Here is a 23643-nt window from a genome sequence, read left to right as displayed (position 1 = left end):
TTTTAGGCACCAGTCTCTTCTGAGGCATAGGTTCGAATCCCATCGTTGTCATTTCTTTTAAGAGGAGAAGGATGATTTATTTGATTTTAAAGAACACGTGGGGAAAAGCTACCTAGTTAATTGAAAGACGCGAAATAAAGAAAAAAGACAAGAAATAAAGGCAGCGTGACCGAGTGGTCTATGGCGTTGGTTTTAGGCACCAGTCTCTTCTGAGGCATGGGTTCGAATCCCATCGTTGTCATTTCTTTTAAGGGGAGAAGGATGATTTATTTGATTTTAAAGAAGAGGTTGGGTGACGCTACCTGGTTAATTGAAAGACGCGAATTTAAGAATAAAAATTAGAAATGAAGGCAGCGTGGCCGAGTGGACTATGGCGCTGGTTTTAGGCACCAGTCTCTTCTGAGGCATGGGTTCGAATTCCATCGCTGTAATTTCTTTTATGGGAGAAGGATTATTTATTTGATTTTAAAGAAGATGTTGGGTGACGGTACCTGGTTAATTGAAAGACGCGAATTTAAGAATAAAAATAAGAAATTAAGGCAGCGTGGCCGAGTTGTCTATGGCGCTGGTTTCAGGCTCCAGTCTCTTCTGAGGCATGGGTTCGAATGCCATCGCTGCCATTTCTTTTATGGGAGAAGGATTATTTATTTGATTTTAAAAAAGGGGTGGGGAGAAGGTAACTGGTTAATTGAAAGACGCGAATTTTAAAAAAGATTAGAAATGAAAGCAGCGTGGCCGAGTGTTCTATGGCACTGGTTTCAGGCATGAGTTCGATTCCCATCGCTTTCATTTTTTTTAAGGGAGAAGGATTATTGACTTGATTTTAAAGAACAGGTGGTTGAAAGCTACCTAGTTAATTGAAAGACGCGAAATAAAGAAAAAAGACAAGTAATAAAGGCAGCGTGGCCGAGTGGTCTATGGCGCTTGTTTTAGGCACCAGTCTCTTCTGAGGCATGGGTTCGAATCCCATCGCTGCCATTGCTTTTAAGGGGAGAAGGATTATTAATTTGATTTTAAAGAAGAGGTTGGGTGACGCTACCTGGTTAATTGAAAGACGCGAATTTAAGAATAAAAATTAGAAATGAAGGCAGCGTGGCCGAGTTGTCTATGGCGCTGGTTTCAGGCACCAGTCTCTTCTGAGGCATGGGTTCGAATCCCATCGCTGTCATTTCTGTTATGGGAGAAGGATTTGTTATTTGATTTTAAAGAAGATGTTGGGTGACGGTACCTGGTTAATTGAAAGACGCGAATTTAAGAATAAAAATTAGAAATGAAGGCAGCGTGGCCGAGTGGTCTATGGCGCTGGTTTCAGGCACCCGTCTCTTCTGAGGCATGGGTTCGAATCCCATCGCTTTCATTTCTATTAAGGGAGAAGGATTATTTACTTGATTTTAAAGAACAGGTGGGGGAAAGCAACCTAGTTAATTGAAAGACGTGAAATAAAGAAAAAAGACAAGTAATAAAGGCAGCGTGGCCGAGTGGTCTATGGCGCTGGTTTTAGGCACCAGTCTCTTCTGAGGCATGGGTTCGAATCTCATCGCTGCCATTGCTTTTAAGGGGAGAAGGATTATTTATTTGATTTTAAAGAAGGGTAGGGTAGAAGCTACCAGGTTAATTGAAAGACGCGAATTTCAAAAAAAAGAAAAAGAAGGACGGCAGCGTGGCTGAGTGGTCTAGGCACTGGTTTTAGGCACCAGTAAACACCAGTATCTTCTGAGGCATGGGTTCGAATCCCATCGCTGTCATTTCTTTTAAGGGGAGAAGGATTATTTATTTCATTTTAAAGAATGGGTGGGAAGTAGCTACCTGGTTAATTGAAAGACGCGAATTTAAGAATAAAAATTAGAAATGAAGGCAGCTTGGCCGAGTGGTCTATGGCGCTGGTTTCAGGCTCCAGTCTCTTCTGAGGCATGGGTTCGAATCCCATCGCTGCCATTACTTTTATGGGAGAAGGATTATTTATTTGATTTTAAAAAAGGGGTGGGGAGAAGCTAACTGGTTAATTGAAAGACGCGAATTTTAAAAAAGATTAGAAACGAAAGCAGCGTGGCCGAGTGTTCTATGGCACTGGTTTCAGGCATGAGTTCGATTCCCATCGCTTTCATTTTTTTTAAGGGAGAAGGATTATTGACTTGATTTTAAAGAACAGGTGGTTGAAAGCTACCTAGTTAATTGAAAGACGCGAAATAAAGAAAAAAGACAAGTAATAAAGGCAGCGTGGCCGAGTGGTCTATGGCGCTTGTTTTAGGCACCAGTCTCTTCTGAGGCATGGGTTCGAATCCCATCGCTGCCATTGCTTTTAAGGGGAGAAGGATTATTAATTTGATTTTAAAGAAGAGGTTGGGTGACGCTACCTGGTTAATTGAAAGACGCGAATTTAAGAATAAAAATTAGAAATGAAGGCAGCGTGGCCGAGTGGTCTATGGCGCTGGTTTCAGGCACCAGTCTCTTCTGAGGCATGGGTTCGAATCCCATCGCTGTCATTTCTTTTATAGGAGAAGGATTTGTTATTTGATTTTAAAGAAGATGTTGGGTGACGGTACCTGGTTAATTGAAAGACGCGAATTTAAGAATAAAAATTAGAAATGAAGGCAGCGTGGCCGAGTGGTCTATGGCGCTGGTTTCAGGCACCCGTCTCTTCTGAGGCTTGGGTTCTAATCCCATCGCTTTCATTTCTTTTAAGGGAGAAGGATTATTTACTTGATTTTAAAGAACAGGTGGGGGAAAGCAACCTAGTTAATTGAAAGACGTGAAATAAAGAAAAAAGACAAGTAATAAAGGCAGCGTGGCCGAGTGGTCTATGGCGCTGGTTTTAGGCACCAGTCTCTTCTGAGGCATGGGTTCGAATCTCATCGCTGCCATTGCTTTTAAGGGGAGAAGGATTATTTATTTGATTTTAAAGAAGGGTAGGGTAGAAGCTACCAGGTTAATTGAAAGACGCGAATTTCAAAAAAAAGAAAAAGAAGGACGGCAGCGTGGCTGAGTGGTCTAGGCACTGGTTTTAGGCACCAGTAAACACCAGTATCTTCTGAGGCATGGGTTCGAATCCCATCGCTGTCATTTCTTTTAAGGGGAGAAGGATTATTTATTTCATTTTAAAGAATGGGTGGGAAGTAGCTACCTGGTTAATTGAGACACGCGAATTTATAAAAAAGTTTTGTTATGAATGCAGCGTGGCCCATAGGACTATGGCGCTGGTTTTAAGCACCGGTCTCTTCTGAGGCATGGGTTCGAATCCCATCGCTGTCGTTGCTTTTAAAGGGAGAAGGTTGATTTATTTGATTTTAAAGAACACGTGGGGAAAAGCTACCTAGTTAATTGAAAGACGCGAAATAAAGAAAAAAGGCAAGAAATAAAGGCAGCGTGACCGAGTGGTCTATGGCGTTGGTTTTAGGCACCAGTCTCTTCTGAGGCATGGGTTCGAATCCCATCGTTGTCATTTCTTTTAAGGGGAGAAGGATTATTTATTTGATTTTAAAGAAGATGTTGGGTGACGGTACCTGGTTAATTGAAAGTCGCGAATTTAAGAATAAAAATTAGAAATGAAGGCAGCAAGGCCGAGTGGTCTATGGCGCTGGTTTCAGGCACCAGTCTCTTCTGAGGCATGGGTTCGAATCCCATCGCTGTCATTTCTTTTATGGGAGAAGGATTATTTATTTGATTTTAAAAAAGGGGTGGGGAGAAGCTAACTGGTTAATTGAAAGACGCGAATTTTAAAAATGATTAGAAATGAAAGCAGCGTGGCCGAGTGTTCTATGGCGCTGGTTTCAGGCATGAGTTCGATTCCCATCGCTTTCATTTCTTTTAAGGGAGAAGGATTATTTACTTGATTTTAAAGAACAGGTGGGGGAAAGCTACCTAGTTAATTGAAAGACGCGAAATAAAGAAAAAAGGCAAGAAATAAAGGCAGCGTGACCGAGTGGTCTATGGCGTTGGTTTTAGGCACCAGTCTCTTCTGAGGCATGGGTTCGAATCCCATCGTTGTCATTTCTTTTAAGGGGAGAAGGATTATTTATTTGATTTTAAAGAAGATGTTGGGTGACGGTACCTGGTTAATTGAAAGTCGCGAATTTAAGAATAAAAATTAGAAATGAAGGCAGCGTGGCCGAGTGGTATATGGCGCTGGTTTTATGCACCGGTCTCTTCTGAGGCATGGGGTCTAATCCCATCGCTGCCATTGCTTTTAAGGGGAGAAGGATTATTTATTTGATTTTAAAGAAGAGGTGGGGAGAAGCTACCTGGTTAATTGAAAGACGCGAATTTCAAAAAAAAGTCAAGAGATGAAGGCAGCGTGGCCGAGTGGTTTATGGCACTGGTTTTTAGGCACCAGTCTCTTCTGATGCATAGGTTCGAATCCCATCGTTGTCATTTCTTTTAAGAGGAGAAGGATGATTTATTTGATTTTAAAGAACACGTGGGGAAAAGCTACCTAGTTAATTGAAAGACGCGAAATAAAGAAAAAAGACAAGAAATACAGGCAGCGTGACCGAGTGGTCTATGGCGTTGGTTTTAGGCACCAGTCTCTTCTGAGGCATGGTTTCGAGTCCCATCGTTGTCATTTCTTTTAAGGGGAGAAGGATGATTTATTTGATTTTAAAGAAGAGGTTGGGTGACGCTACATGGTTAATTGAAAGACGCGAATTTAAGAATAAAAATTAGAAATGAAGGCAGCGTGGCCGAGTGGTCTATGGCGCTGGTTTTAGGCACCAGTCTCTTCTGAGGCATGGGTTCGAATCCAATCGTTGTCATTTCTTTTATGGGAGAAGGATTATTTATTTGATTTTAAAAAAGGGGTGGGGAGAAGCTAACTGGTTAATTGAAAGACGCGAATTTAAAAAAAGATTAGAAATGAAAGCAGCGTGACCGAGTGTTCTATGGCGCTGGTTTCAGGTATGAGTTCGATTCCCATCACTTTCATTTCTTTTAAGGGAGAAGGATTATTTACTTGATTTTAAAGAACAGGTGGGGGAAAGCTACCTAGTTAATTGAAAGACGCGAAATAAAGAAAAAATACAAGTAATAAAGGCAGCGTGGCCGAGTGATCTATGGCGCTGGTTTTAGGCACCGGTCTCTTCTTAGGCATGGGGTCGAATCCCATCGCTGCCATTGCTTTTAAGGGGAAAAGGATGAGTTATTTGATTTTAAAGAAGAGGTTGGGAGACGCTACCAGGTTAATTGAAAGACGCGAATTTAAGAATAAAAATTAGAAATGAAGGCAGCGTGGCCGAGTGGTCTATGGCGCTGGTTTTAGGCACCAGTCTCTTCTGAGGCATGGGTTCGAATCCCATCGCTGTCATTTCTTTTATGGGAGAAGGATTATTTATTTGATTTTAAAGAAGATTTTGGGTGACGGTACATGGTTAATTAAAAGACGCGAATTTAAGAATAAAAATTAGAAATGAAGGCAGCGTGGCCGAGTGGTCTATGGCGCTAGTTTCAGGCACCAGTCTCTTCTGAGGCATGGGTTCGAATCCCATCGCTGTCATTTCTTTTATGGGAGAAGGATTATTTATTTGATTTTTAAGAAGATTTTGGGTGACGGTACCTGGTTAATTGAAAGACGCAAATTTAAGAATAAAAATTAGAAATGAAGGCAGCGTGGCCGAGTGGTCTATGGCGCTGGTTTCAGGCACCAGTCTCTTCTGAGGCATGGGTTCGAATCCTATCGCTGTCATTTCTTTTATGGGAGAAGGATTATTTATTTGATTTTAAAAAAGGGGTGGGGAGAAGCTAACTGGTTAATTGAAAGACGCGAATTTAAAAAAGATTAGAAATGAAAGCAGCGTGACCGAGTGGTCTATGGCGTTGGTTTTAGGCACCAGTCTCTTCTGAGGCATGGGTTCGAATCCCATCGTTGTCATTTCTTTTAAGGGGAGAAGGATGATTTATTTGATTTTAAAGAAGAGGTTGGGTGACGCTACCTGGTTAATTGAAAGACGCGAATTTAAGAATAAAAATTAGAAATGAAGGCAGCGCGGCCGAGTGGTCTATGGCGCTGGTTTCAGGCACCAGTCTCTTTTGAGGCATGGGTTCGAATCCCATCGTTGTCATTTCTTTTAAGGGGAGAAGGATGATTTATTTGATTTTAAAGAAGATGTTGGGTGACGCTACCTGGTAAATTGACAGACGCGAATTTAAGAATAAAAATTAGAAATGAAGGCAGCGTGGCCGAGTGGTCTATGGCGCTGGTTTCAGGCACCAGTCTCTTCTGAGACATGGGTTCGAATCCCATCGCTTTCATTTCTTTTATGGGACAAGGATTATTTATTTGATTTTAAAAAAGGGGTGGGGAGAAGCTAACTGGTTAATTGAAAGACGCGAATTTAAAAAAAGATTAGAAATGAAAGCAGCGTGACCGAGTGGTCTATGGCGTTGGTTTTAGGCACCAGTCTCTTCTGAGGCATGGATTCGAATCCCATCGTTGTCATTTCTTTTAAGGGGAGAAGGATGATTTATTTGATTTTAAAGAAGAGGTGGGTGACGCTACCTGGTTAATTGAAAGACGCGAATTTAAGAATAAAAATTAGAAATGAAGGCAGCGTGGCCGAGTGGTCTATGGCGCTGGTTTTAGGCTCCAGTCTCTTCTGAGGCATGGGTTCGAATCCCATCGTTGTCATTTCTTTTAAGGGCAGAAGGATGATTTATTTGATTTTAAAGAAGATGTTGGGTGACGCTACCTGGTTAATTGAAAGACGCGAATTTAAGAATAACAAGTTGGCAAGCCAAAATATACCTCTCCTCGGAAGAATTGTCCCTAGTGGTATTAATTTCTCGAGATAACCCTTAAAGATATATCTCCGCTATTTAGAGTTATTTGTTAAAAATATTAACCCATTTCTATCCCGCCCGGTATAAAATTTTTATTATAATTAAAATAATTGAGACGAAACGACCAATTTTAATTTATTCAGAATATCATAAGTTAAGTAGTTACAACAGTAAGTTAGACGTACTATAAAAATGCACAATTGAATTAAACCCTTTTACAGAACAAGTTTATCAGTTAAATATAATACGAAGCAAATTTTAATGAAATAAATATCTACAGAGGCTTTTTGGAATTACTCGCTTACGAAATACTTGCCGCATCTTTAACGCTCATTTTATTTCAACACTCGCCCTTGATGAAGATACCGTAGATATCTGGTAGTGGACGACTCGTTCACTTCCTGTTGACGTTGTGACGCATACCACATGAAAAAGACCAATGCCGTCCAATTTCCAATATCATATAATGACTCGCACACCCAAGAAATCATTGACTGCGTTAGAAATCGTAGATATCCAAATATCCACACCAAATGTATTTACAAGAAGCAAAAACCTTACCATCAACAAAGCACAGAGAGCCACTTGACTAACCGCCAGCTTTTAAAGCAATTAACGTTAAATTATCTCCTTTGAATTAACAGAACTATATATAGGTCGTTAAGAAAGTGGACCACCCACAGGGTCTACCCTTTAACCCTCTAATCTCGGCTGACTGCGCTAAAACAAGATTTAACCTTTAAAAAATACCAGATTAGGCCTTCATAAATTCATTAATAAAAAAAGACTTTATTACCTATTATGCTTACGATGCCTGTCTTAATTTCAGTGAATCTAAGCAGCTATCGGTGGTTCTGTGGAAGAGCGCTCGACTGCCAAGCCGAATGGTCTGGGTTCGAAACCTGGGTGGCGCATTTGTTTTTAATCAATAGAGAAACGCTAAATTAGAATTTCTTCGATGCAATAATTTCAATTTCAATTCTATTTCAATTAAATCAAAATTTCGTACTCTATTAAATACGCTTCCGATAAAGCTGAAGGTCTAATTTTCAATAAGGCGTAACAAGTGTCGGTGGTTCTGTGGTAAAACGTCCGCCTGTCAATCAGGAGGTCTCGGGTTCAAATCCCGCCCGATGCGATCGCAAATTGATACTAAGACGAATACCGTGTACAACTGGTGGAAACCCTGCCATTGGACGTTGAGAGGTAGCATTACACTCAGCACTCGGTCCGTCCCAAAGTCATTAAGAAGAAGTTGGAGAGAAAACGCCCATATAAACACAACAGACTCAACATGCACATCCATCAGAACACAAACACAACAAATTCAACACTCACAACCTACGCATAAACATTACAAAAACCGTAATACACCAAACCGTCACGACGGTGAGCGAAAAAACACCATCCAAACCAAACCGCAAATGCATCCGTTAACGCTCACCGTCACACGGTGGTTTTGCCAACCCTTTGAGAAACTGCGTACGCAGTGATTACACTTTGCACCGAAAATGCGAACGCGTTCGCAGTCCTGACAGACAGACACACCCACAGACCCACCCACAGACCCACCCACAGACCCACAGACAGACACGGTCGTTGTATAACCCCTCCTAGGGGACTTTGTCCCCTCGGAGAGGTAAAAATTAGAAATGAAGGCAGCGTCGCCAAGTGGTCTATGGCGCTGGTTTTAGGCACCAGTCTCTTCTGAAGCATGGGTTCGAATCCCATCGTTGTCATTTCTTTTAAGGGGAGAAGGATGATTTATTTGATTTTAAAGAACACGTGGGGAAAAGCTACCTAGTTAATTGAAAGACGCGAAATAAATAAAAAAGACAAGTAATAAAGGCAGCGTGGCCGAGTGGTCTATGGCGTTGGTTTTAGGCACCAGTCTCTTCTGAAGCATGGGTTCGAATCCCATCGTTGTCATTTCTTTTAAGGGGAGAAGGATGATTTATTTGATTTTAAAGAAGATGTTGGGTGACGCTACCTGGTAAATTGACAGACGCGAATTTAAGAATAAAAATTAGAAATTAAGGCAGCGTGGCCGAGTGGTCTATGGCGCTGGTTTTAGGCACCAGTCTCTTCTGAGGCATGGGTTCGAATCCCATCGTTGTCATTTCTTTTAAGGGCAGAAGGATGATTTATTTGATTTTAAAGAAGATGTTGGGTGACGCTACCTGGTTAATTGAAAGACGCGAATTTAAGAATAAAAATTAGAAATGAAGGCAGCGTCGCCGAGTGGTCTATGGCGCTGGTATTAGGCACCAGTCTCTTCTGAGGCATGGGTTCGAATCCCATCGCTGTCATTTCTTTTATGGGAGAAGGATTATTTATTTGATTTTAAAAAAGGGGTGGGGAGAAGCTAACTGTTTAATTGAAAGACGCGAATTTTAAAAAAAGATTAGAAATGAAAGCAGCGTGGCCGAGTGTTCTATGGCGCTGGTTTCAGGCATGAGTTCGATTCCCATCGCTTTCATTTCTTTTCAGGGAGAAGGATTATTTACTTGATTTTAAAGAACAGGTGGGGGAAAGCTACCTAGTTAATTGAAAGACGCGAAATAAAGAAAAAAGACAAGTAATAAAGGCAGCGTGGCCGAGTGGTCTATGGCGCTGGTTTTAGGCACCGGTCTCTTCTGAGGCATGGGGTCGAATCCCATCGCTGCCATTGCTTTTAAGGGGAGAAGGATTATTTATTTGATTTTAAAGAAGAGGTGGGGAGAAGCTAACTGGTTAATTGAAAGACGCGAATTTCAAAAAAAGTCAAGAGATGAAGGCAGCGTGGCCGAGTGGTTTATGGCACTGGTTTTTAGACACCAGTCTCTTCTGAGGCATAGGTTCTAATCCCATCGTTGTCATTTCTTTTAAGGGGAGAAGGATTATTTACTTGATTTTAAAGAACAGGTGGGGGAAAGCTACCTAGTTAATTGAAAGACGCGAAATAAAGAAAAAAGACAAGTAATAAAGGCAGCGTGGCCGAGTGGTCTATGGCGCTGGTTTTATGCACCGGTCTCTTCTGAGGCATGGGGTCGAATCCCATCGCTGCCATTGCTTTTAAGGGGAGAAGGATTATTTATTTGATTTTAAAGAAATGGTGGGGAGAAGCTAACTGGTTAATTGAAAGACGCGAATTTCAAAAAAAGTCAAGAGATGAAGGCAGCGTGGCCGAGTGGTTTATGGCACTGGTTTTTAGACACCAGTCTCTTCTGAGGCATAGGTTCGAATCCCATCGTTGTCATATCTTTTAAGGGGAGAAGGATGATTTATTTGATTTTAAAGAACACGTGGGGAAAAGCTACCTAGTTAATTGAAAGACGCGAAATAAAGAAAAAAGACAAGAAATAAAGGCAGCGTGACCGAGTGGTCTATGGCGTTGGTTTTAGGCACCAGTCTCTTCTGAGGCATAAGTTCGAATCCCATCGTTGTCATTTCTTTTAAGGGCAGAAGGATAATTTATTTGATTTTAAAGAACACGTGGAGAAAAGCTACCTAGTTAATTGAAAGACGCGAAATAAATAAAAAAGACAAGAAATAAAGGCAGCGTGGCCGAGTGGTCTATGGCGCTGGTTTAAGGCACCGGTCTCTTCTGAGGCATGGGGTCGAATCCCATCGCTGCCATTGCTTTTAAGGGGAGAAGGATTATTTATTTGATTTTAAAGAAGAGGTGGGGAGAAGCTAACTGGTTAATTGAAAGACGCGAATTTCAAAAAAAGTCAAGAGATGAAGGCAGCGTGGCCGAGTGGTTTATGGCACTGGTTTTTAGACACCAGTCTCTTCTGAGGCATAGGTTCGAATCCCATCGTTGTCATTTCTTTTAAGGGGAGAAGGATGATTTATTTGATTTTAAAGAACACGTGGGGAAAAGCTACCTAGTTAATTGAAAGACGCGAAATAAAGAAAAAAGACAAGAAATAAAGGCAGCGTGACCGAGTGGTCTATGGCGTTGGTTTTAGGCACCAGTCTCTTCTGAGGCATGGGTTCGAATCCCATCGTTGTCATTTCTTTTAAGGGGAGAAGGATGATTTATTTGATTTTAAAGAAGAGGGAGGGTGACGCTACCTGGTTAATTGAAAGACGCGAATTTAAGAATAAAAATTAGAAATGAAGGCAGCGTGGCCGAGTGTTCTATGGCGCTGGTTTCAGGCATGAGATCGATTCCCATCGCTTTCATTTCTTTAAAGGGAGAAGGATTATTTACTTGATTTTAAAGAACAGGTGGGGGAAAGCTACCTAGTTAATTGAAAGACGCGAAATAAATAAAAAAGACAAGAAATAAAGGCAGCGTGGCCGAGTGGTCTATGGCGCTGGTTTTATGCACCGGTCTCTTCTGAGGCATGGGGTCGAATCCCATCGCTGCCATTGCTTTTAAGGGGAGAAGGATTATTTATTTGATTTTAAAGAAGAGGTGGGGAGAAGCTAACTGGTTAATTGAAAGACGCGAATTTCAAAAAAAGTCAAGAGATGAAGGCAGCGTGGCCGAGTGGTTTATGGCACTGGTTTTTAGACACCAGTCTCTTCTGAGGCATAGGTTCGAATCCCATCGTTGTCATTTCTTTTAAGGGGAGAAGGATGATTTATTTGATTTTAAAGAACACGTGGGGAAAAGCTACCTAGTTAATTGAAAGACGCGAAATAAAGAAAAAAGACAAGAAATAAAGGCAGCGTGACCGAGTGGTCTATGGCGTTGGTTTTAGGCACCAGTCTCTTCTGAGGCATAGGTTCGAATCCCATCGTTGTCATTTCTTTTAAGGGGAGAAGGATAATTTATTTGATTTTAAAGAACACGTGGAGAAAAGCTACCTAGTTAATTGAAAGACGCGAAATAAATAAAAAAGACAAGAAATAAAGGCAGCGTGGCCGAGTGGTCTATGGCGCTGGTTTAAGGCACCGGTCTCTTCTGAGGCATGGGGTCGAATCCCATCGCCGCCATTGCTTTTAAGGGGAGAAGGATTATTTATTTGATTTTAAAGAAGAGGTGGGGAGAAGCTAACTGGTTAATTGAAAGACGCGAATTTCAAAAAAAGTCAAGAGATGAAGGCAGCGTGGCCGAGTGGTTTATGGCACTGGTTTTTAGACACCAGTCTCTTCTGAGGCATAGGTTCGAATCCCATCGTTGTCATTTCTTTTAAGGGGAGAAGGATGATTTATTTGATTTTAAAGAACACGTGGGGAAAAGCTACCTAGTTAATTGAAAGATGCGAAATAAAGAAAAAAGACAAGAAATAAAGGCAGCGTGACCGAGTGGTCTATGGCGTTGGTTTTAGGCACCAGTCTCTTCTGAGGCATGGGTTCGAATCCCATCGTTGTCATTTCTTTTAAGGGGAGAAGGATGATTTATTTGATTTTAAAGAAGAGGGAGGGTGACGCTACCTGGTTAATTGAAAGACGCGAATTTAAGAATAAAAATTAGAAATGAAGGCAGCGTGGCCGAGTGTTCTATGGCGCTGGTTTCAGGCATGAGTTCGATTCCCATCGCTTTCATTTCTTTAAAGGGAGAAGGATTATTTACTTGATTTTAAAGAACAGGTGGGGGAAAGCTACCTAGTTAATTGAAAGACGCGAAATAAATAAAAAAGACAAGAAATAAAGGCAGCGTGGCCGAGTGGTCTATGGCGCTGGTTTTATGCACCGGTCTCTTCTGAGGCATGGGGTCGAATCCCATCGCTGCCATTGCTTTTAAGGGGAGAAGGATTATTTATTTGATTTTAAAGAAGAGGTGGGGAGAAGCTAACTGGTTAATTGAAAGACGCGAATTTCAAAAAAAGTCAAGAGATGAAGGCAGCGTGGCCGAGTGGTTTATGGCACTGGTTTTTAGACACCAGTCTCTTCTGAGGCATAGGTTCGAATCCCATCGTTGTCATTTCTTTTAAGGGGAGAAGGATGATTTATTTGATTTTAAAGAACACGTGGGGAAAAGCTACCTAGTTAATTGAAAGACGCGAAATAAAGAAAAAAGACAAGAAATAAAGGCAGCGTGACCGAGTGGTCTATGGCGTTGGTTTTAGGCACCAGTCTCTTCTGAGGCATAGGTTCGAATCCCATCGTTGTCATTTCTTTTAAGGGGAGAAGGATAATTTATTTGATTTTAAAGAACACGTGGAGAAAAGCTACCTAGTTAATTGAAAGACGCGAAATAAATAAAAAAGACAAGAAATAAAGGCAGCGTGGCCGAGTGGTCTATGGCGCTGGTTTAAGGCACCGGTCTCTTCTGAGGCATGGGGTCGAATCCCATCGCTGCCATTGCTTTTAAGGGGAGAAGGATTATTTATTTGATTTTAAAGAAGAGGTGGGGAGAAGCTAACTGGTTAATTGAAAGACGCGAATTTCAAAAAAAGTCAAGAGATGAAGGCAGCGTGGCCGAGTGGTTTATGGCACTGGTTTTTAGACACCAGTCTCTTCTGAGGCATAGGTTCGAATCCCATCGTTGTCATTTCTTTTAAGGGGAGAAGGATGATTTATTTGATTTTAAAGAACACGTGGGGAAAAGCTACCTAGTTAATTGAAAGACGCGAAATAAAGAAAAAAGACAAGAAATAAAGGCAGCGTGACCGAGTGGTCTATGGCGTTGGTTTTAGGCACCAGTCTCTTCTGAGGCATGGGTTCGAATCCCATCGTTGTCATTTCTTTTAAGGGGAGAAGGATGATTTATTTGATTTTAAAGAAGAGGGAGGGTGACGCTACCTGGTTAATTGAAAGACGCGAATTTAAGAATAAAAATTAGAAATGAAGGCAGCGTGGCCGAGTGTTCTATGGCGCTGGTTTCAGGCATGAGTTCGATTCCCATCGCTTTCATTTCTTTAAAGGGAGAAGGATTATTTACTTGATTTTAAAGAACAGGTGGGGGAAAGCTACCTAGTTAATTGAAAGAGGCGAAATAAATAAAAAAGACAAGAAATAAAGGCAGCGTGGCCGAGTGGTCTATGGCGCTGGTTTAAGGCACCGGTCTCTTCTGAGGCATGGGGTCGAATCCCATCGCTGCCATTGCTTTTAAGGGGAGAAGGATTATTTATTTGATTTTAAAGAAGAGGTGGGGAGAAGCTAACTGGTTAATTGAAAGACGCGAATTTCAAAAAAAGTCAAGAGATGAAGGCAGCGTGGCCGAGTGGTTTATGGCACTGGTTTTTAGACACCAGTCTCTTCTGAGGCATAGGTTCGAATCCCATCGTTGTCATTTCTTTTAAGGGGAGAAGGATGATTTATTTGATTTTAAAGAACACGTGGGGAAAAGCTACCTAGTTAATTGAAAGACGCGAAATAAAGAAAAAAGACAAGAAATAAAGGCAGCGTGACCGAGTGGTCTATGGCGTTGGTTTTAGGCACCAGTCTCTTCTGAGGCATGGGTTCGAATCCCATCGTTGTCATTTCTTTTAAGGGGAGAAGGATGATTTATTTGATTTTAAAGAAGAGGGAGGGTGACGCTACCTGGTTAATTGAAAGACGCGAATTTAAGAATAAAAATTAGAAATGAAGGCAGCGTGGCCGAGTGTTCTATGGCGCTGGTTTCAGGCATGAGTTCGATTCCCATCGCTTTCATTTCTTTAAAGGGAGAAGGATTATTTACTTGATTTTAAAGAACAGGTGGGGGAAAGCTACCTAGTTAATTGAAAGAGGCGAAATAAAGAAAAAAGACAAGTAATAAAGGCAGCGTGGCCGAGTGGTCTATGGCGCTGGTTTTAGGCACCGGTCTCTTCTGAGGCATGGGGTCGAATCCCATCGCTGCCATTGCTTTTAAGGGGAGGAGGATTATTTATTTGATTTTAAAGAAGAGGTGGGGAGAAGCTAACTGGTTAATTGAAAGACGCGAATTTCAAAAAAAAGAAAAGGAAGGACGGCAGCGTGGCTGAGTGGTCTAGGCACTGGTTTCAGGCACCAGTAAGCACCAGTATCTTCTGAGGCATGGGTTCGAATCCCATCGCTGTCATTTCTTTTAAGGGGAGAAGGATTATTTATTTGATTTTAAAGAATGGGTGGGGAGAAGCTACCTGGTTAATTGAAAGACGCGAATAAAAAAAAGAGTGGTACTGAAGGCAGCGTGGCCGAGTGGTCTATGGCGGTGAGTTTAGGCACCAGTTTCTTCTGAGTCATGGGTTCGAATCTTATCGTTGTAATTTCTTTCAAGGGGAGAAGGATTATTTATTTGATTTTAAAGAAGAGGTGGGTAGAAGCTACCTGGTTAATTTCAATACGCGAATATAAAAAAGATATGACTTGTAAGCAGCGTGGCCGAGTGGTCTATGGCGCTGGGGTTAAGGCAACAGTCTCTTCTGAGGCATGGGTTCGAATCCCATCGCTGTCATATCTTTTATGGGAGAAGGATTATTTATTTGATTTTAAAAAAGGGGTGGGGAGAAGCTAACTGGTTAATTGAAAGACGCGAATTTTAAAAAAAGATTAGAAATGAAAGCAGCGGGGCCGAGTGTTCTATGGCGCTGGTTTCAGGCATGAGTTCGATTCCCATCGCTTTCATTTCTTTTAAGGGAGAAGGATTATTTACTTGATTTTAAAGAACAGGTGGGGGAAAGCTACCTAGTTAATTGAAAGACGCGAAATAAAGAAAAAAGACAAGTAATAAAGGCAGCGTGGCCGAGTGGTCTATGGCGCTTGTTTTAGGCACCAGTCTCTTCTGAGGCATGGGTTCGAATCCCATCGCTGCCATTGCTTATAAGGGGAGAAGGATTATTTATTTGATTTTAAAGAAGAGGTTGGGTGACGCTACCTGGTTAATTGAAAGACGCGAATTTAAGAATAAAAATTAGAAATGAAGGCAGCGTGGACGAGTGTTCTATGGCGCTGGTTTCAGGCATGAGTTCGATTCCCATCGCTTTCATTTCTTTAAAGGGAGAAGGATTATTTACTTGATTTTAAAGAACAGGTGGGGGAAAGCTACCTAGTTAATTGAAAGACGCGAAATAAAGAAAAAATACAAGTAATAAAGGCAGCGTGGCCGAGTGGTCTATGGCGCTGTATTTAGGCACCGGTCTCTTCTGAGGCATGGGGTCGAATCCCATCGCTGCCATTGCTTTTAAGGGGAGGAGGATTATTTATTTGATTTTAAAGAAGAGGTGGGGAGAAGCTTACTGGTTAATTGAAAGACGCCAAGTTAAGATTAAAAATTAGAAATGAAGGCAGCGTCGCCGAATGGTCTATGGCGCTGGTTTTAGGCACCAGTCTCTTCTGAGGCATAGGTTCGAATCCCATCGTTGTCATTTCTTTTAAGGGGAGAAGGATAATTTATTTGATTTTAAAGAACACGTGGAGAAAAGCTACCTAGTTAATTGAAAGACGCGAAATAATTAAAAAAGACAAGAAATAAAGGCAGCGTGGCCGAGTGGTCTATGGCGCTGGTTTCAGGCATGAGTTCGATTCCCATCGCTTTCATTTCTTTAAAGGGAGAAGGATTATTTACTTGATTTTAAAGAACAGGTGGGGGAAAGCTACCTAGTTAATTGAAAGACGCGAAATAAAGAAAAAAGACAAGTAATAAAGGCAGCGTGGCCGAGTGGTCTATGGCGCTTGTTTTAGGCACCAGTCTCTTCTGAGGCATGGGTTCGAATCCCATCGCTGCCATTGCTTTTAAGGGGAGAAGGATTATTTATTTGATTTTAAAGAAGAGGTTGGGTGACGCTACCTGGTTAATTAAAAGACGCGAATTTAAGATTAAAAATTAGAAATGAAGGCAGCGTCGCCGAATGGTCTATGGCGCTGGTTTTCGGCACCAGTCTCTTCTGAGGCATAGGTTCGAATCCCATCGTTGTCATTTCTTTTAAGGGGAGAAGGATTATTTATTTTATTTTAAAGAAGAGGTGGGGAGAAGCTAACTGGTTAATTGAAAGACGCGAATTTCAAAAAAAGTCAAGAGATGAAGGCAGCGTGGCCGAGTGGTTTATGGCACTTGTTTTTAGACACCAGTCTCTTCTGAGGCATAGGTTCGAATCCCATCGTTGTCATTTCTTTTAAGGGGAGAAGGATTATTTACTTGATTTTAAAGAACAGGTGGGGGAAAGCTACCTAGTTAATTGAAAGACGCGAAATAAAGAAAAAAGACAAGTAATAAAGGCAGCGTGGCCGAGTGGTCTATGGCGCTTGTTTTAGGCACCAGTCTCTTCTGAGGCATGGGTTCGAATCCCATCGCTGCCATTGCTTTTAAGGGGAGAAGGATTATTTATTTGATTTTAAAGAAGAGGTTGGGTGACGCTACCTGGTTAATTGAAAGACGCGAATTTAAGATTAACAAGTTGGCAAGCCAAAATATACCTCTCCTCGGAAGAATTGTCCCTAGTGGTATTAATTTCTCGAGATAACCCTTAAAGATATATCTCCGCTATTTAGAGTTATTTGTTAAAAATATTAACCCATTTCTATCCCGCCCGGTATAAAATTTTTATTATAATTAAAATAATTGAGACGAAACGACCAATTTTAATTTATTCAGAATATCATAAGTTAAGTAGTTACAACAGTAAGTTAGACGTACTATAACAATGCACAATTGAATTAAACCCTTTTACAGAACAAGTTTATCAGTTAAATATAATACGAAGCAAATTTTAATGAAATAAATATCTACAGAGGCTTTTTGGAATTACTCGCTTACGAAATACTTGCCGCATCTTTAACGCTCATTTTATTTCAACACTCGCCCTTGATGAAGATACCGTAGATATCTGGTAGTGGACGACTCGTTCACTTCCTGTTGACGTTGTGACGCATACCACATGAAAAAGACCAATGCCGTCCAATTTCCAATATCATATAATGACTCGCACACCCAAGAAATCATTGACTGCGTTAGAAATCGTAGATATCCAAATATCCACACCAAATGTATTTACAAGAAGCAAAAACCTTACCATCAACAAAGCACAGAGAGCCACTTGACTAACCGCCAGCTTTTAAAGCAATTAACGTTAAATTATCTCCTTTGAATTAACAGAACTATATATAGGTCGTTAAGAAAGTGGACCACCCACAGGGTCTACCCTTTAACCCTCTAATCTCGGCTGACTGCGCTAAAACAAGATTTAACCTTTAAAAAATACCAGATTAGGCCTTCATAAATTCATTAATAAAAAAAGACTTTATTACCTATTATGCTTACGATGCCTGTCTTAATTTCAGTGAATCTAAGCAGCTATCGGTGGTTCTGTGGTAGAGCGCTCGACTGCCAAGCCGCATGGTCTGGGTTCGAAACCTGGGTGGCGCATTTGTTTTTAATCAATAGAGAAACGCTAAATTAGAATTTCTTCGATGCAATAATTTCAATTTCAATTCTATTTCAATTAAATCAAAATTTCGTACTCTATTAAATACGCTTCCGATAAAGCTGAAGGTCTAATTTTCAATAAGGCGTAACAAGTGTCGGTGGTTCTGTGGTAGAACGTCCGCCTGTCAATCAGGAGGTCTCGGGTTCAAATCCCGCCCGATGCGATCGCAAATTGATACTAAGACGAATACCGTGTACAACTGGTGGAAACCCTGCCATTGGACGTTGAGAGGTAGCATTACACTCAGCACTCGGTCCGTCCCAAAGTCATTAAGAAGAAGTTGGAGAGAAAACGCCCATATAAACACAACAGACTCAACATGCACATCCATCAGAACACAAACACAACAAATTCAACACTCACAACCTACGCATAAACATTACAAAAACCGTAATACACCAAACCGTCACGACGGTGAGCGAAAAAACACCATCCAAACCAAACCGCAAATGCATCCGTTAACGCTCACCGTCACACGGTGGTTTTGCCAACCCTTTGAGAAACTGCGTACGCAGTGATTACACTTTGCACCGAAAATGCGAACGCGTTCGCAGTCCTGACAGACAGACACACCCACAGACCCACCCACAGACCCACCCACAGACCCACAGACAGACACGGTCGTTGTATAACCCCTCCTAGGGGACTTTGTCCCCTCGGAGAGGTAAAAATTAGAAATGAAGGCAGCGTCGCCGAATGGTCTATGGCGCTGGTTTTAGGCACCAGTCTCTTCTGAGGCATAGGTTCGAATCCCATCGTTGTCATTTCTTTTAAGGGGAGAAGGATAATTTATTTGATTTTAAAGAACACGTGGAGAAAAAGCTACCTAGTTAATTGAAAGACGCGAAATAAATAAAAAAGACAAGAAATAAAGGCAGCGTGGCCGAGTGGTCTATGGCGCTGGTTTTAGGCACCAGTCTCTTCTGAGGCATAGGTTCGAATCCCATCGTTGTCATTTCTTTTAAGGGGAGAAGGATAATTTATTTGATTTTAAAGAACACGTGGAGAAAAAGCTACCTAGTTAATTGAAAGACGCGAAATAAATAAAAAAGACAAGAAATAAAGGCAGCGTGGCCGAGTGGTCTATGGCGCTGGTTTTAGGCACCAGTCTCTTCTGAGGCATGGGTTCGAATCCCATCGTTGTCATTTCTTTTAAGGGGAGAAGGATGATTTATTTGATTTTAAAGAAGAGGGAGGGTGACGGTACCTGGTTAATTGAAAGACGCGAATTTAAGAATAACAAGTTGGCAAGCCAAAATATACCTCTCCTCGGAAGAATTGTCCCTAGTGGTATTAATTTCTCGAGATAACCCTTAAAGATATATCTCCGCAATTTAGAGTTATTTGTTAAAAATATTAACCCATTTCTATCCCGCCCGGTATAAAATTTTAATTATAATTAAAATAATTGAGACAAAACGACCAATTTTAATTTATTCAGAATATCATAAGTTAAGTAGTTACAACAGTAAGTTAGACGTACTATAACAATGCACAATTGACTTTAACCCTATTTACGGTACAAGTTTAGCAGTTAAAAATAATACGAAGCCAATTTTAATGAAAGAAATATCTACAGAGGGTATTTGTATTTTTGTCGCTTACGAAATACTTGCCGCATAGTTAACGCTCATTTTATTTCAACTATCGCCCGATCAAGATACCGTAGATATCTGGTAGTGGACGACTCGTTCACTTCCTGTTGACGTTGTGACGCATACCACATGAAAAAGACCAATGCCGTCCAATTTCCAATATCATATAATGACTCGCACACCCAAGAAATCATTGACTGCGTTAGAAATCGTAGATATCCAAATATCCACACCAAATGTATTTACATGAAGCAAAAACCTTACCATCAACAAAGCACAGAGAGCCACTTGACTAACCGCCAGCTTTTAAAGCAATTAACGTTAAATTATCTCCTTTGAATTAACAGAACTATATATAGGTCGTTAAGAAAGTGGACCACCCACAGGGTCTACCCTTTAACCCTCTAATCTCGGCTGACTGCGCTAAAACAAGATTTAACCTTTAAAAAATACCAGATTAGGCCTTCATAAATTCATTAATAAAAAAAGACTTTATTACCTATTATGCTTACGATGCCTGTCTTAATTTCAGTGAATCTAAGCAGCTATCGGTGGTTCTGTGGTAGAGCTCTCGACTGCCAAGCCGAATGGTCTGGGTTCGAAACCTGGGTGGCGCATTTGTTTTTAATCAATAGAGAAACGCTAAATTAGAATTTCTTCGATGCAATAATTTCAATTTCAATTCTATTTCAATTAAACCAAAATTTCGTACTCTATTAAATACGCTTCCGATAAAGCTGAAGGTCTAATTTTCAATAAGGCGTAACAAGTGTCGGTGGTTCTGTGGTAGAACGTCCGCCTGTCAATCAGGAGGTCTCGGGTTCAAATCCCGCCCGATGCGATCGCAAATTGATACTAAGACGAATACCGTGTACAACTGGTGGAAACCCTGCCATTGGACGTTGAGAGGTAGCATTACACTCAGCACTCGGTCCGTCCCAAAGTCATTAAGAAGAAGTTGGAGAGAAAACGCCCATATAACACAACAGACTCAACATGCACATCCATCAGAACACAAACACAACAAATTCAACACTCACAACCTACGCACAAACATTACAAAAACGTGGTCTATGGCGCTGGTTTTAGGCACCAGTCTCTTCTGAGGCATAGGTTCGAATCCCATCGTTGTCATTTCTTTTAAGGGGAGAAGGATGATTTATTTGATTTTAAAGAACACGTGGGGAAAAGCTACCTAGTTAATTGAAAGACGCGAAATAAATAAAAAAAACAAGAAATAAAGGCAGCGTGACCGAGTGGTCTATGGCGTTGGTTTTAGGCACCAGTCTCTTCTGAGGCATGGGTTCGAATCCCATCGTTGTCATTTCTTTTAAGGGGAGAAGGATGATTTATTTGATTTTAAAGAAGAGGTTGGGTGACGCTACCTGGTTAATTGAAAGACGCGAATTTAAGAATAAAAATTAGAAATCAAGGCAGCGTGGCCGAGTGGTCTATGGCGCTGGTTTCAGGCATGAGTTCGATTCCCATCGCTTTCATTTCTTTAAAGGGAGAAGGATTATTTACTTGATTTTAAAGAACAGGTGGGGGAAAGTTACCTAGTTAATTGAAAGACGCGAAATAAAGAAAAAAGACAAGTAATAAAGGCAGCGTGGCCGAGTGGTCTATGGCGCTGGTTTTAGGCACCGGTCTCTTCTGAGGCATGGGGTCGAATCCCATCGCTGTCATTTCTTTTATGGGAGAAGGATTATTTATTTGATTTTAAAAAAGGGATGGGGAGAAGCTAACTGGTTAATTGAAAGACGCGAATTTTAAAAAAAGATTAGAAATGAAAGCAGCGGGGCCGAGTGTTCTATGGCGCTGGTTTTAGGCATGAGTTCGATTCCCATCGCTTTCATTTCTTTTAAGGGAGAAGGATTATTTACTTGATTTTAAAGAACAGGTGGGGGAAAGCTACCTAGTTAATTGAAAGACGCGAAATAAAGAAAAAAGACAAGTAATAAAGGCAGCGTGGCCGAGTGGTCTATGGCGCTTGTTTTAGGCACCAGTCTCTTCTGAGGCATGGGTTCGAATCTCATCGCTGCCATTGCTTATAAGGGGAGAAGGATTATTTATTTGATTTTAAAGAAGAAGTTGGGTGACGCTACCTGGTTAATTGAAAGACGCGAATTTAAGAATAAAAATTAGAAATGAAGGCAGCGTCGCCGAGTGGTCTATGGCGCTGGTTTTAGGCACCAGTCTCTTCTGAGGCATAGGTTCGAATCCCATCGTTGTCATTTCTTTTAAGGGGAGAAGGATGAATTATTTGATTTTAAAGAACACGTGGGGAAAAGCTACCTAGTTAATTGAAAGACGCGAAATAAATAAAAAAGACAAGAAATAAAGGCAGCGTGACCGAGTGGTCTATGGCGTTGGTTTTAGGCACCAGTCTCTTCTGAGGCATGGGTTCGAATCCCATCGTTGTCATTTCTTTTAAGGGGAGAAGGATGATTTATTTGATTTTAAAGAAGAGGTTGGGTGACGCTACCTGGTTAATTGAAAGACGCGAATTTAAGAATAAAAATTAGAAATCAAGGCAGCGTGGCCGAGTGGTCTATGGCGCTGGTTTCAGGCACCAGTCTCTTCTGAGGCATGGGTTCGAATCCCATCGATGTCATTTCTTTTAATGGGAGAAGGATGATTTATTTGATTTTAAAGAAGATGTTGGGTGACGCTACCTAGTTAATTGAAAGACGCGAAATAAAGAAAAAAGACAAGTAATAAAGGCGGCGTGGCCGAGTGGTCTATGGCGCTGGTTTAAGGCACCAGTCTCTTCTGAGGCATGGGTTCGAATCCCATCGCTGCCATTGCTTTTAAGGGGAGAAGGATTATTTATTTGATTTCAAAGAAGGGTAGGGTAGAAGCTACCAGGTTAATTGAAAGACGCGAATTTCAAAAAAAAGAAAAGGAAGGACGGCAGCGTGGCTGAGTGGTCTAGGCTCTGGTTTTAGGCACCAGTAAGCACCAGTATCTTCTGAGGCATGGGTTAGAATCCCATCGCTGTCATTTCTTTTAAGGGGAGAAGGATTATTTATTTGATTTTAAAGAATGGTGGGGGAGAAGCTACCTGGTTAATTGAAAGACGCGAATAAAAAAAAAGAGTGGTATTGAAGGCAGCGTGGCCGAGTGGTCTATGGCGGTGAGTTTAGGCACCAGTTTCTTCTGAGTCATGAGTTCGAATCTTATCGTTGTAATTTCTTTCAAGGGGAGAAGGATTATTTATTTGATTTTAAAGAAGAGGTGGGTAGAAGCTACCTGGTTAATTTCAATACGCGAATATAAAAAAAGATATGAGTTGTAGGCAGCGTGGCCGAGTGGTCTATGGCGCTGGGGTTAAGGCAACAGTCTCTTCTGAGGCATGGGTTCGAATCCCATCGCTGTCATTTCTTTTAAAGGGAGAATGATTATTTATTTGATTTTAAAGAAGTGGTGGGGAGAAGCTACCTGGTTAATTGAAAGATGACGACCCTTTCCCTTGAAAAAAAAACAAAACAAAAATACATTTCGAGATTACTATTAGATCGAAAGTACTGAAATGATTTTAATCGTTTAAATTCCTTGAAATAGATAATAAAGGTATAAAACTTAACAAATAGTCGATTATAAGTGAATAAGTTAAGTTTTTTGCTTTGAGCATGTTTTCGGCGTAGGAGGGAGCAAAATTTAAATTCGAAGTCAAAATGTAACTTCATAATGAAAACGCCTTATACATAGGGAGTATAGCAGTCTCATAAATTCGTTTCATTTAAATTTGCTATTACACTTAACCAAGATTTATCGAATTTTAAAACTGAAAGATTATTTTATAAATATGATACAAAAAATGGAAATGGTCATATTTTCAATTTATATCGTAAAATCGTTTTCTTTGAGGGCGCTAAGAACTACGAAACAAGTCCAAAGCTAGGATGAACCAAGAACTGAGGTAGCTTAAAATTTCGACTTTAATTTTCAAATAAACAATTTCGATTGTGTTAAAAGTAAAATATCATTTAGTTCATTTCTATAGTTTGAACGTA

At 40.9% G+C, this 23643-nt stretch overlaps 18 non-coding genes across 18 annotated transcripts; all 18 read left to right on the top strand.

Annotated features, from left to right (window-relative positions):
- Window positions 1-1086: 1086 nt before the first annotated feature.
- On the top strand, window positions 1087-1168 carry TRNAL-CAG (transfer RNA leucine (anticodon CAG)). The gene has a single exon. It is a non-coding gene; the product is annotated as a tRNA-Leu (tRNA).
- A 685-nt stretch (window positions 1169-1853) lies between these two features.
- Window positions 1854-1935, top strand: TRNAL-CAG (transfer RNA leucine (anticodon CAG)). The gene has a single exon. It is a non-coding gene; the product is annotated as a tRNA-Leu (tRNA).
- Window positions 1936-2401: 466 nt separating this feature from the next.
- On the top strand, window positions 2402-2483 carry TRNAL-CAG (transfer RNA leucine (anticodon CAG)). The gene has a single exon. It is a non-coding gene; the product is annotated as a tRNA-Leu (tRNA).
- A 2731-nt stretch (window positions 2484-5214) lies between these two features.
- On the top strand, window positions 5215-5296 carry TRNAL-UAG (transfer RNA leucine (anticodon UAG)). Its single transcript has one exon. It is a non-coding gene; the product is annotated as a tRNA-Leu (tRNA).
- Window positions 5297-5403: 107 nt separating this feature from the next.
- TRNAL-CAG (transfer RNA leucine (anticodon CAG)) lies at window positions 5404-5485 on the top strand. The gene has a single exon. It is a non-coding gene; the product is annotated as a tRNA-Leu (tRNA).
- A 107-nt stretch (window positions 5486-5592) lies between these two features.
- Window positions 5593-5674, top strand: TRNAL-CAG (transfer RNA leucine (anticodon CAG)). The gene has a single exon. It is a non-coding gene; the product is annotated as a tRNA-Leu (tRNA).
- A 294-nt stretch (window positions 5675-5968) lies between these two features.
- Window positions 5969-6050, top strand: TRNAL-CAG (transfer RNA leucine (anticodon CAG)). The gene has a single exon. It is a non-coding gene; the product is annotated as a tRNA-Leu (tRNA).
- Window positions 6051-6158: 108 nt separating this feature from the next.
- On the top strand, window positions 6159-6240 carry TRNAL-CAG (transfer RNA leucine (anticodon CAG)). The gene has a single exon. It is a non-coding gene; the product is annotated as a tRNA-Leu (tRNA).
- Window positions 6241-6534: 294 nt separating this feature from the next.
- On the top strand, window positions 6535-6616 carry TRNAL-UAG (transfer RNA leucine (anticodon UAG)). Its single transcript has one exon. It is a non-coding gene; the product is annotated as a tRNA-Leu (tRNA).
- A 2189-nt stretch (window positions 6617-8805) lies between these two features.
- Window positions 8806-8887, top strand: TRNAL-UAG (transfer RNA leucine (anticodon UAG)). Its single transcript has one exon. It is a non-coding gene; the product is annotated as a tRNA-Leu (tRNA).
- A 1417-nt stretch (window positions 8888-10304) lies between these two features.
- TRNAL-AAG (transfer RNA leucine (anticodon AAG)) lies at window positions 10305-10386 on the top strand. Its single transcript has one exon. It is a non-coding gene; the product is annotated as a tRNA-Leu (tRNA).
- A 1229-nt stretch (window positions 10387-11615) lies between these two features.
- On the top strand, window positions 11616-11697 carry TRNAL-AAG (transfer RNA leucine (anticodon AAG)). Its single transcript has one exon. It is a non-coding gene; the product is annotated as a tRNA-Leu (tRNA).
- A 1229-nt stretch (window positions 11698-12926) lies between these two features.
- On the top strand, window positions 12927-13008 carry TRNAL-AAG (transfer RNA leucine (anticodon AAG)). Its single transcript has one exon. It is a non-coding gene; the product is annotated as a tRNA-Leu (tRNA).
- A 659-nt stretch (window positions 13009-13667) lies between these two features.
- TRNAL-AAG (transfer RNA leucine (anticodon AAG)) lies at window positions 13668-13749 on the top strand. Its single transcript has one exon. It is a non-coding gene; the product is annotated as a tRNA-Leu (tRNA).
- An 849-nt stretch (window positions 13750-14598) lies between these two features.
- On the top strand, window positions 14599-14689 carry TRNAL-CAG (transfer RNA leucine (anticodon CAG)). Its single transcript is given in 2 exon segments — window positions 14599-14635; window positions 14646-14689. It is a non-coding gene; the product is annotated as a tRNA-Leu (tRNA).
- A 4407-nt stretch (window positions 14690-19096) lies between these two features.
- Window positions 19097-19178, top strand: TRNAL-UAG (transfer RNA leucine (anticodon UAG)). Its single transcript has one exon. It is a non-coding gene; the product is annotated as a tRNA-Leu (tRNA).
- A 2981-nt stretch (window positions 19179-22159) lies between these two features.
- TRNAL-CAG (transfer RNA leucine (anticodon CAG)) lies at window positions 22160-22241 on the top strand. The gene has a single exon. It is a non-coding gene; the product is annotated as a tRNA-Leu (tRNA).
- Window positions 22242-22349: 108 nt separating this feature from the next.
- TRNAL-AAG (transfer RNA leucine (anticodon AAG)) lies at window positions 22350-22431 on the top strand. Its single transcript has one exon. It is a non-coding gene; the product is annotated as a tRNA-Leu (tRNA).
- The last annotated feature ends 1212 nt before the right edge of the window (window positions 22432-23643 follow it).

Source organism: Leiobunum rupestre, chromosome 9 (genome assembly GCF_980474605.1).
Source record: "Leiobunum rupestre chromosome 9, qqLeiRupe1.1.hap1, whole genome shotgun sequence".
Lineage (NCBI taxonomy): Eukaryota > Metazoa > Arthropoda > Arachnida > Opiliones > Sclerosomatidae > Leiobunum > Leiobunum rupestre.
The sequence above is the reverse complement of the archived record's forward strand: the minus strand, read 5'-3'. Positions and strand labels throughout refer to the sequence as shown.